Genomic DNA, 9,515 nt, shown 5'->3' with positions numbered 1-9,515 from the left:
GGAAAATTTGTAAATTTCTCAAGTATAATATTAAGGAGAATAGAAATTTATTTGAATAATTAAATAAAGTCAAACGTAGAAACGATAAATTGTGTTTAAGTACAACAAAAGGTAGTTGAAAGGTAGTTGATTGGGCAATTCTCGACATATAGAATTCAAATAGAGTTATTAAAGCAATAGAAAGGACAAAGGTAATTTAACCATAAGAGTAAATGTGAAGAAACAAAAATTTTGATAGGTCATATTGAGGTGAGGCAGAAGAACTAAACATAATAAAGAAGCAGGCAAAACTTCCTTTGAACAATTAGCATGAAGGGTCAGATTTTAGGTGTTTTAATATAAAATTAAAAGTGGTTAGTAAATAATTGGGCAAAAAGTTTGAATTTAAAAATTTGATTAATATGGAAAATATTGACTAATGGTTAATAGAAGAAATTACAAACCATGAAATAATTATGAATCTATTGTAATAAAATGAGCAATTAGATTGAATTGATAATAGACTTATGAAACTAATGTGGAACTAAGGGATAGTTGGTAAAAATTAATAAGGTGAAAGTTTAGTTTGTAGTAAATTTAGTAGACATTATATAATTAAGATCCTAGTACATGTAGGATACGGAAAGGGCTAGACTAAGTTCATCAATCTATAATAATAAAATGAATGTAGAAGATGATGAATAACTTTAAATCACAAATGCGGAATGAATGGGGAAAGGAACGTGGATGCTGTAGGAAAACTTAATAAATTAAGGGAATTTGATAGGTAGTTATGTAGAAAGGACTAATACTATTTATTAATCTAAGTTAAGTATAAGCAAACTTATATAAAATCTGCTTTAAAGAATTAAGTACGAAAGTAGATCGAGGTGCCAAATGAAATAAAGATTTTAATAACATTTGGAAAAGGATAAAGGTCAAAGATAACTAATGATTATGTGGAGATTGAAAAATCAGAATAAGAAAATCTAAGAAGCAATGACCCTAGGAACGTAATAGATTCATGTACCCATCATTAAACTCTTTTACGGTTAAGACTTAAATGAGATTGGGTACACTAAGAAGATATGGAGGATAAAAGAAAGATTAAAATGAATCAAAAATCTAAAGAACTTGGATAAAACTAGGGGATGCTAAATAGTAGTAAAATCGATGATGATAATATGGTCAATTAATTTATCTACTGTGAAATACTAGAATAAATAATTAGAAATAAATTGGGAAAGAAGTAAAATTCAGATGTAAGAAATATGCATTAAAAAAAATGATGCTAAAATAAATAACTAAATAAATAAAGATAAAATAATACTACTAATAATAATAATAATATAAATATAAATATCAATATAAATAATAAATCACTAATGAAAAAAACTTTTGGAAAGATTTAAGGTGTGGACCAGTCTATTTGACAGACTAATAATAGAGAAAGGGATGGTAATAATGGAGATTAGAATATTCTTGATTTAAGAGGATTATTTAGGGATGAAATATGTAACAGTAGACTGGAACTAGATGAGTTGAGGACTGTCCTCGTGGAGATAGACAATTCATTTTTGTGTTAAATACAAAAATATTTTACAAAAATACAATGGGTTTTGATTTTCAAACTTGATGAAAACATTTTTATACCACGATTGAGATTGGTTTTGGAATGAAATGAAAGTAAATGCAAATATCTATTAAAAGAATTTCAAGGTTTTGTGTGAGTGACATGCCGATGTTTTTAAAAGTGAAAAGGGAAAATTATTTTTTGAAAGTTTTTAAATAGCCAGTTACCCATAGAATTGTCAACCTAGAATATAGTTGCCAACTCATTAGTCGAATTTTGAATAAACGATTAATCTAATAATTTATATCGGTGAAACAATGTATAGTGGAAGCATTAATAAATGAGGACTTTTAAATTACTCAAAAAAAAAAAAAATCCTTAGTTAGTAGACACATTTGATGAATTCACATGAGATAGCTAGTATTGTAGATTATTAGTATAAATGAATCTGATGAGGCAGAAATTTTCTCAAAAATAAGAAATAGAAATCAATAAAAATTTAAATATAGATATGTTAAGAACTGTAATTTTTAGTATTATGCCTTTTAGACTATAATGACTTGTGACAAATCAGAACTAGAGAGTTGTGATATTTAAATTTAAATTTTTGGGTAGTTGCTAGATCATAAGAAAATTATTCAACTTTAGGGGATGTTTTGGAGTTAAAAGACATGTTAATAAAGTACAATTGAAACATGTGGCAATTAATTTCTCCGAAGTCTTTGATAAATATTAAAATTAATAAATTTAAATCCTTACAGAAAAGAGAATAGAGGAATCCAGTGAAGTGAATCGGCAGGTAATTTTGACGTGTCAGCAAAAGGAGGAAAGACCTGAATTAAGTCGAGATGTAGGGTAGCCTTGTGCTAACCTAAGAAATTAGAGATGATAAGGTTAAATGGGTAAATTTAAGAATTTATAAATATCTTGCGAGACTTCAATAAGAAAAGACTAATGGACTAAAGACGGGTGAGATAGATAAGATGATATGATATTTTAAACCTTGGATGGAAAGTTAAACAATTAACTTATGTATAATAAATATTAGGTCGAAACTATAGTGATTGGATAAGCCGTGAAAAAAAAAAAAATCATGATTCGTAGTATAAAGAAACTAATTGGAAGGAATACTTAATAAGTATGCTTTAATATCCTTAGGATGAATTAATAAGCAACATAAGTGAAATTAGAGGTTATTATAAAAGTCAACTTTTAATGCTAAATGTGAAGATAATTTAAGGAATAAGCATTAGACAAAGGGACGGTCGGTTAAATAGAAAACTGTGGGAATCCATATAGAGTAAGAAAACTAATAGTGCAGGGATGTCCTTAGTAAATGAGCTATTTAAATAATTGCGCTAGTGTACCATAAAAATATTATAAGAATAAAACTTGTATAAAAAGAACTGATAGAGTCAGTTCGAATAACCCTGCGATATTATAGACAACGAACATTACAAGAGAATTTTTTTTTCTTAAAATTTTGGATTAAAATAACAATTTTTCAACCTTAATTAGTAAATGGTTTAGTCATAACATATGTAAATTAAAGGAATCAATTCTTATTATAAATAAATTGAATGTCAAATTGTTTTGCCTTGTGTAAATTGTATAATTAGTTTTCGTAAAAGAATGCGTAATAAATTAATTTTCAAATGAAAGTAGATAAGCTTGAGAAAAATGTACATTATTACTATTACGCCTTTATTGCTAAACTCGGTTTTATTGAAAGATGTTTATTTAAAGAACGATTTTCTAAAGATTCCAATAGTCGAATGATGATAGTATTGAAGATTAATGTAATAAAACTCCTTATAAGCTTCAGCTAGGTGGTACTATGTAGCTTGAATGAAATTTTATTCTAAATATAATAATTGACGGTAGAAGTACAACCAGAATACCCCACTCACTGCCTTTCCTCGATCTGTATTTTTGCTTTTGAGCTGTCTCCTTGGTAGTGGAAGCAATTTCTTATGACTTTAAAATTTCTCATGTGTCCATTCTTATTCTTTCCCACTAGATTTCAATTCGAGGACGAATTGTCTTAAGGGGGGAGATTGAAATAGCTCGAATTTTTATTTTCAAAACTATTGAATTTTCATTAAATCAAAAATCCAGATTTATGATAATATGGGCTGTTAAGACCGAGTAATTCTAATTGAGCCCAAAGTTTTACGAATTGGGCCCAAGTCCAAAAACATATTATTTAGAATTTTCGTTTGGGTAATACTTAAAATTTCGATGAAAATAAAATGGAACACTAATTGTAATCGATTAAAAATGTGTCTATATAAATGTAACTACTATATAAATTAATCAGCCTAAAATTAAATATCTTTGTTATTAATATTTTATGAATAAATTGAGAAAATATTACGGAACTGAACAAAATAATCAAATAAATTGAACCGGACCCAAAAATCAAATTAATTTTTCAAAAACCAGATGAAAAAATCCATAAATCAATTGAAAAACCAAGCTAAAACCATGATTTAAACCAAACCAGACTCGAATCGACCCAAACCCCATCCACCAATTAGAAAATTCTAGAAAAAAAAAGAAAAAAAAAAGAAAAGAAAGAAAAGAGAAACGAGAAGAGAGACTCAGTGGTCTCTTTCTCGCTCTTCTCTCTCAACAACCCCCCTCCCCTTTTCTTCTCGTTCTCCGACCACCGGCCGCCAAATCCGGCAAGTAGATACTCTAAAAATATCTACTCGTCACAAGGAGTTTGATTTAAACTTTGGTTTGCGCGATTTGAGCCCGGATTGAGAGAAATCTCGACCGAAACGTTTAGCACCGTTGCAACAACTTCTCCAGCGATTTCCCATCGTTTCCGATGACTTGAGGCATCGAGGTAGGTGTTGATCGACTCCTCTCTTCTTCCTCTTTCATTTGGTAGCCTCCTCGTCGACTGTAATAGCCGGAATCGGAAAACCCAAAATGGGTATCACCGAACCTTTCCGGTCAATTTCCGGCCAAATAGTTCACACCCACCGTGATTTGAATGCATATTAGTGATCCTCTCATCGAAACGAATAAAATGATGTATCGTTTGTCAATTTTGGTGAAGGTTAAATTGTCCGGCCACCGTGCACGGCGGCGACAGCGGTGGTCCGGCGAGACTCCGGCGAAGACCCCGAGAGGCAGAATGATCTCCTCTTCGCGCGGATCACGAAAATCAAATTCGATTTTTGATCGGCACATTGTAAGGCCTAATTGCTTGTTTTCGGTATAAATTTTAAAACTTGAAGTAATTAATTAATTGAATATAAGAGTAATTGAATTAGTAAAAATTGGAAATTTATGGACATCGATTATAGAATCGGACTTCTAGGTAGTTGAAGGATAATAAAGATTTTCACCGAAAATAGAAATGCTTAAATTCAAATTAATATGTAAATATCGTTAATTATGATTAATTATATTATAAAAGGGAATTAATAATTGTAGTACATCGGTGGTATAATAACCAGTCTAGTTAATTATGCTACCCTCATTTTAATATTGCTAATATTATTAATATCATCATTATTATGGAACATTAATTTACTAGCGACACTTATCTGAAAGATATAAACAAATAAATAAATAAACAAGGTAACGAATGTATATATAGTTTAATAAACTAAATATCGACTAAAATTATTATTATTATTTTGATTATCATAAAATATTACTTACCGAACAACTAGACGTTTTATTTAAAGAATAACTTAGAAGAAATAAATCAAATAAAGATACACTATAGATATACATAATAGTTTGATAAGTTAATGATCCGATGGGTAATAAAAACAAATAAATGAATGTAAAACCGCATTTCCCAAATTAGAATTCTTATTTAGAATTTTCTTGTTTATTTTAAAGGTTTATAAAATACAAAATGCGAGGACAAAAGCTGGAAGCATGTGGCTAAAAAGGCAGTCCTTTTAAAGGACAATAAAGAACAGTGAGTAGTGTTAGATAACTAGTATCATCCGCCTGCATTCATGCATTCACGGCTAAATGTTATCATGCACTATTTTGGTTGAATTGCCATATTATGATGCACTATTTATTGAGATTAAAAATTGTTTGATTACTTGTGCTATGAATATACTGTGCCTTATTTGTGTGGAATTGGGATGACGTGGACCACCATGGGTTTATGAGGACGGTCTGTAATATGGATCCTGAATATGATATGATATGGAATTTGACTGTTGGCCGGAAAAAAAATGGGAGATCGGCGCCCCCGTGTGCACCTGATGATATGGATTATATGGAAAACCACAGGATGGCTTCTTGTTATTGCGTACCTGATAATCTAGATTTGATTGTAGCCCGCAGGGTGGCCTCCTGTTGTGAGCACTTGATGATCTAGATTGGATGGAGACCACCAGGTTGTCTCCTGTTGGTATGGAAAAGAAAAGAGAGAATGGAAAAACAATGAGAGGACTGGTCAGTGAGGATTAGACCAGTTGGCCGTATGGGGGATCGGCTCCCTGGTGCACATGTATGAGAGGACGAGCCATGTGTGAGGACGGCTCGTTGGGGTTTCAGGTGGTGCCACTGACTAATTTCCACGTGATGTGATTATATGAAGGTGATAATAATTGTGATTGATGTTGTATTGACATTTGTGTGACAAACTGCATGATCATATAACTAAACGAGTGACCAAATTAAAATATTTTAGCATTTGCGTGATTGTGTGGGGTGAGAGGGTTATCTAACCCTACTCATTGAGTTTGGCGCTCATCCCTGCCTACTTTTTTTTTCCAGGTAATAGAAATAAGGGAAAGCCCTATGGAGTTGAAACACGTATTATAGAAGATTGTTAATGATAGAAATAACGATGTGAATGTAAAGGCAGAGTTCCGCAATTGTATTCCAGTTGGGTTGTAAATAAATAGTAAAAGTCCATATTAAATATATGAACTGCATTTTGGATGTATATGTATAATAAGTTAATGGCCCTGAGTCCATAATTATGAATAGAATGTGAGATTTAAATAAGTTAGGCTTACTACGGGCTTCGGGGGCCTTAAGCCCACCCAGGTCCTAGTGCTGGTCCGGTCCATGGAAATGGGTCGTGACAAGATTACTCTGAGACATTCTCGCCTGTGGTACGCATGGAGACCATTAGAGTCGTACTTATTTTAGCCACTCAACTCAAGCTTCAAGTCTATCAACTCGATGTCAAGTCTGCATTTCTTAATAAGAAACTCGAAGAAGTCTACATACAACAACCGCAAGACTATATCGTTAAAGGACAAGAAGACATGGTCTATAAGCTTAAGAAGGCATTATATGGTCTAAAGCCAGCACCTCGAGCACGGAACCACAAGATTGACAAGTGCTTAGTTAACAATGGCTTCGTCAAAAGTCCTAGCGGACCATCATTATACATCAAGGTAAGAGATTAATAAAATTTTTTAATTTTATGTCTTTATGTGGATGATTTGATGTACACAAGTAAAAGTATTAAGATGACGGTGGAGTTTAAGAATTCTATAATGGAAGAATATGAGATGACTGATCTTGGCCTTATAAAGTACTTCCTTGGAATTCAAGTAAAGCAAGAGCAATGTAAGATATTTATGTGTCAAGAAACATATGCAGAAGATCTACTAAAAAATATAACATGGAAAGTTGCAAGCCAGTAGCAACTCCGATGACACAAAATGACAAGCTAACAAAGAATGATAATGAAGAAAGAGATAAATTTTCGAAGTCTAGTGGTGTCACTAATATATCTGACCAACACTGATAAGTTATGAAGAGTTTAACCCTGGATAATCTCTTAACCATAACATCAAATAAGTGGAAAATTCATTAAACTGTGAAATTTTATCCTGTCATAATGTGATGTGCTTCCAATGCCAATAAAAAGTAACCCATCCAATGGTATTTAACATCTAGAAACCTAATATAGTACATGAAGTTAGCATTATTTCAAGATATATAAGCCAACCAAGCAAGGCGCATTTTTTTGCTACAAAGAGGATACTGCACTGCATAAAAGGAACAAAGAATTTTGGAATTCTCTATCAACCTGAAGAAAATTCAAGTCTGATTGGCTATACTGATGGCAATTGGACTGGAAGCATCAATGACAGGAAAAGCACGGGTGGATATGCATTTTTGCTTGGAATAAAAATTATCGCACACTCATCAAGAAAGCAAAAGACAGTGGCACTATCTTCGACTAAAGCTGAATACATTTCTACTACAAGTGCTGCATGTGAAGCTATTTGATTGAGAAGAATTCTATAAGATTCACAACAAGCCACCAACAATAATTTATTAAAACAACATGTCAACTATTGCTATGACAAAAAATCCTGTCTTTCACAATAGTATGAAGCACATTGAATTGCGACATCACTTCATTTGAGACCTCATTGATAATGGAGAAATTTCAATGGAATTCTACAGGATTGAGGAGCAAGTCGCAGATATTTTTAACAAGGCGCTCTCAACCAAGAAGTTCATTCACCTTCAAAAGCTACTTGGAGTCAAAGATTTTTCTAGTTTGTGGCGGAGTGTTAGAAATCAATATAGAAAAATATAGGTCTACTCAAAACATCTAGATTATATACTATTAAATGCTTATAGATAAGGATGTAGAATTTCCTAAAGGGAAATCTAGAAATAATAATAATAATAATAAAACAAACCGACTAATATAAGTTGGTAAAGTAGCTTAGAAAAGGCTTACTATGTTGTTAGTGTATGTCAAGCCAAAAAGCCAAAACAAAATAACAAACTCTTTGTGTAACTTCTCTTCAATCCCTAATGATATCTCTTATTCAATTTAGTCCACATACTATTTCACCTTCTTTTAATTACATTCAATTATCACCTACAACTCACATTTTTTATCTCTCGGCTAAAAATTCAACTATTCTCCTAAATTATAACAAAATTAAAGGTAATTTGACTAAGTTATCATTTATCTCAAAATTAAGAGTTACGTGCGAAGGTAGTTATTATATCTAATGTAAATAAGGGTAACATTGAAAAACATTATTTATTACTTCCTAAAATACTCAAAACAACTTATATTTTAGGATAAAATAATCACCCAAGAAAGGAAAGAGGGAGTATATCATGTGAATTATTAGGGCATTGTGATTTGTGCCAAAGTCTTCAAAATTGTGCCAAATAGAGAAGTATATGTTGATTATGCAAAATCATGATATGATGAAAAAATTGAATGAATGATATAAATTTTATGTGAATATGTATGAAATTGAAAATTTATGAGATTAATAGCACGATCATGTGACAGGTATGTTATTTATGAAAATTTGAGTAGGATGGAATTTTGATATAGAAAAAAAATGATATTATGAATAAATGGAATTTAAAAGAATATTTCTCTGACTGTGATAGAATGTTCTAGTGTAATCATGAGGCTGAATTCTAAATTATATAGATAAATTATGAAATGAATTAAATATAATGGATTTTTACTAGCCCTAGTCTATTTGATTGAGTCAATAGTAGCATAGAGGTATGACATGTCATACGATGAACAATATTGTCTATGTTATCATATCACTTAAAATAATTTTGCAACCATTCAAGTGACAAGAAAAAAAAATTTACAAAATTGAAAAACTAGATTATAAAATATCTAGGGATAGTTATAAACCACCCACTAACGATTTAGGTTCATCCAAAAAATTGATGTCAAATAGTAAAGTGGCGGTATATGCTACCCCCTATAAATAACTATCAACATGAAAATGACATTGTACAAATGTAGCTATTGTCATTAAAAATAATTTTTAAAATTTTAAAATTTATTGCCAAAAAATATCGCGACAATTTATGCTGCCCCTACAAATAACAACCAATGATTTAAAAAATTGGCGCCATATAACATAGAGGTAGTTTATATCTCACTCACATATAACCACCAATAGTTTAAAAGTTTGACGCTAAATAATATAGGGGTGGTGTACATTGCCTC

Source organism: Jatropha curcas, chromosome 5 (genome assembly GCF_041381405.1).
Source record: "Jatropha curcas cultivar XTBG-Jc1 chromosome 5, XTBG_Jcur_1.0, whole genome shotgun sequence".
In the NCBI taxonomy this organism is placed as follows: Eukaryota; Viridiplantae; Streptophyta; class Magnoliopsida; order Malpighiales; family Euphorbiaceae; genus Jatropha; species Jatropha curcas.
The sequence above is the reverse complement of the archived record's forward strand: the minus strand, read 5'-3'. Positions refer to the sequence as shown.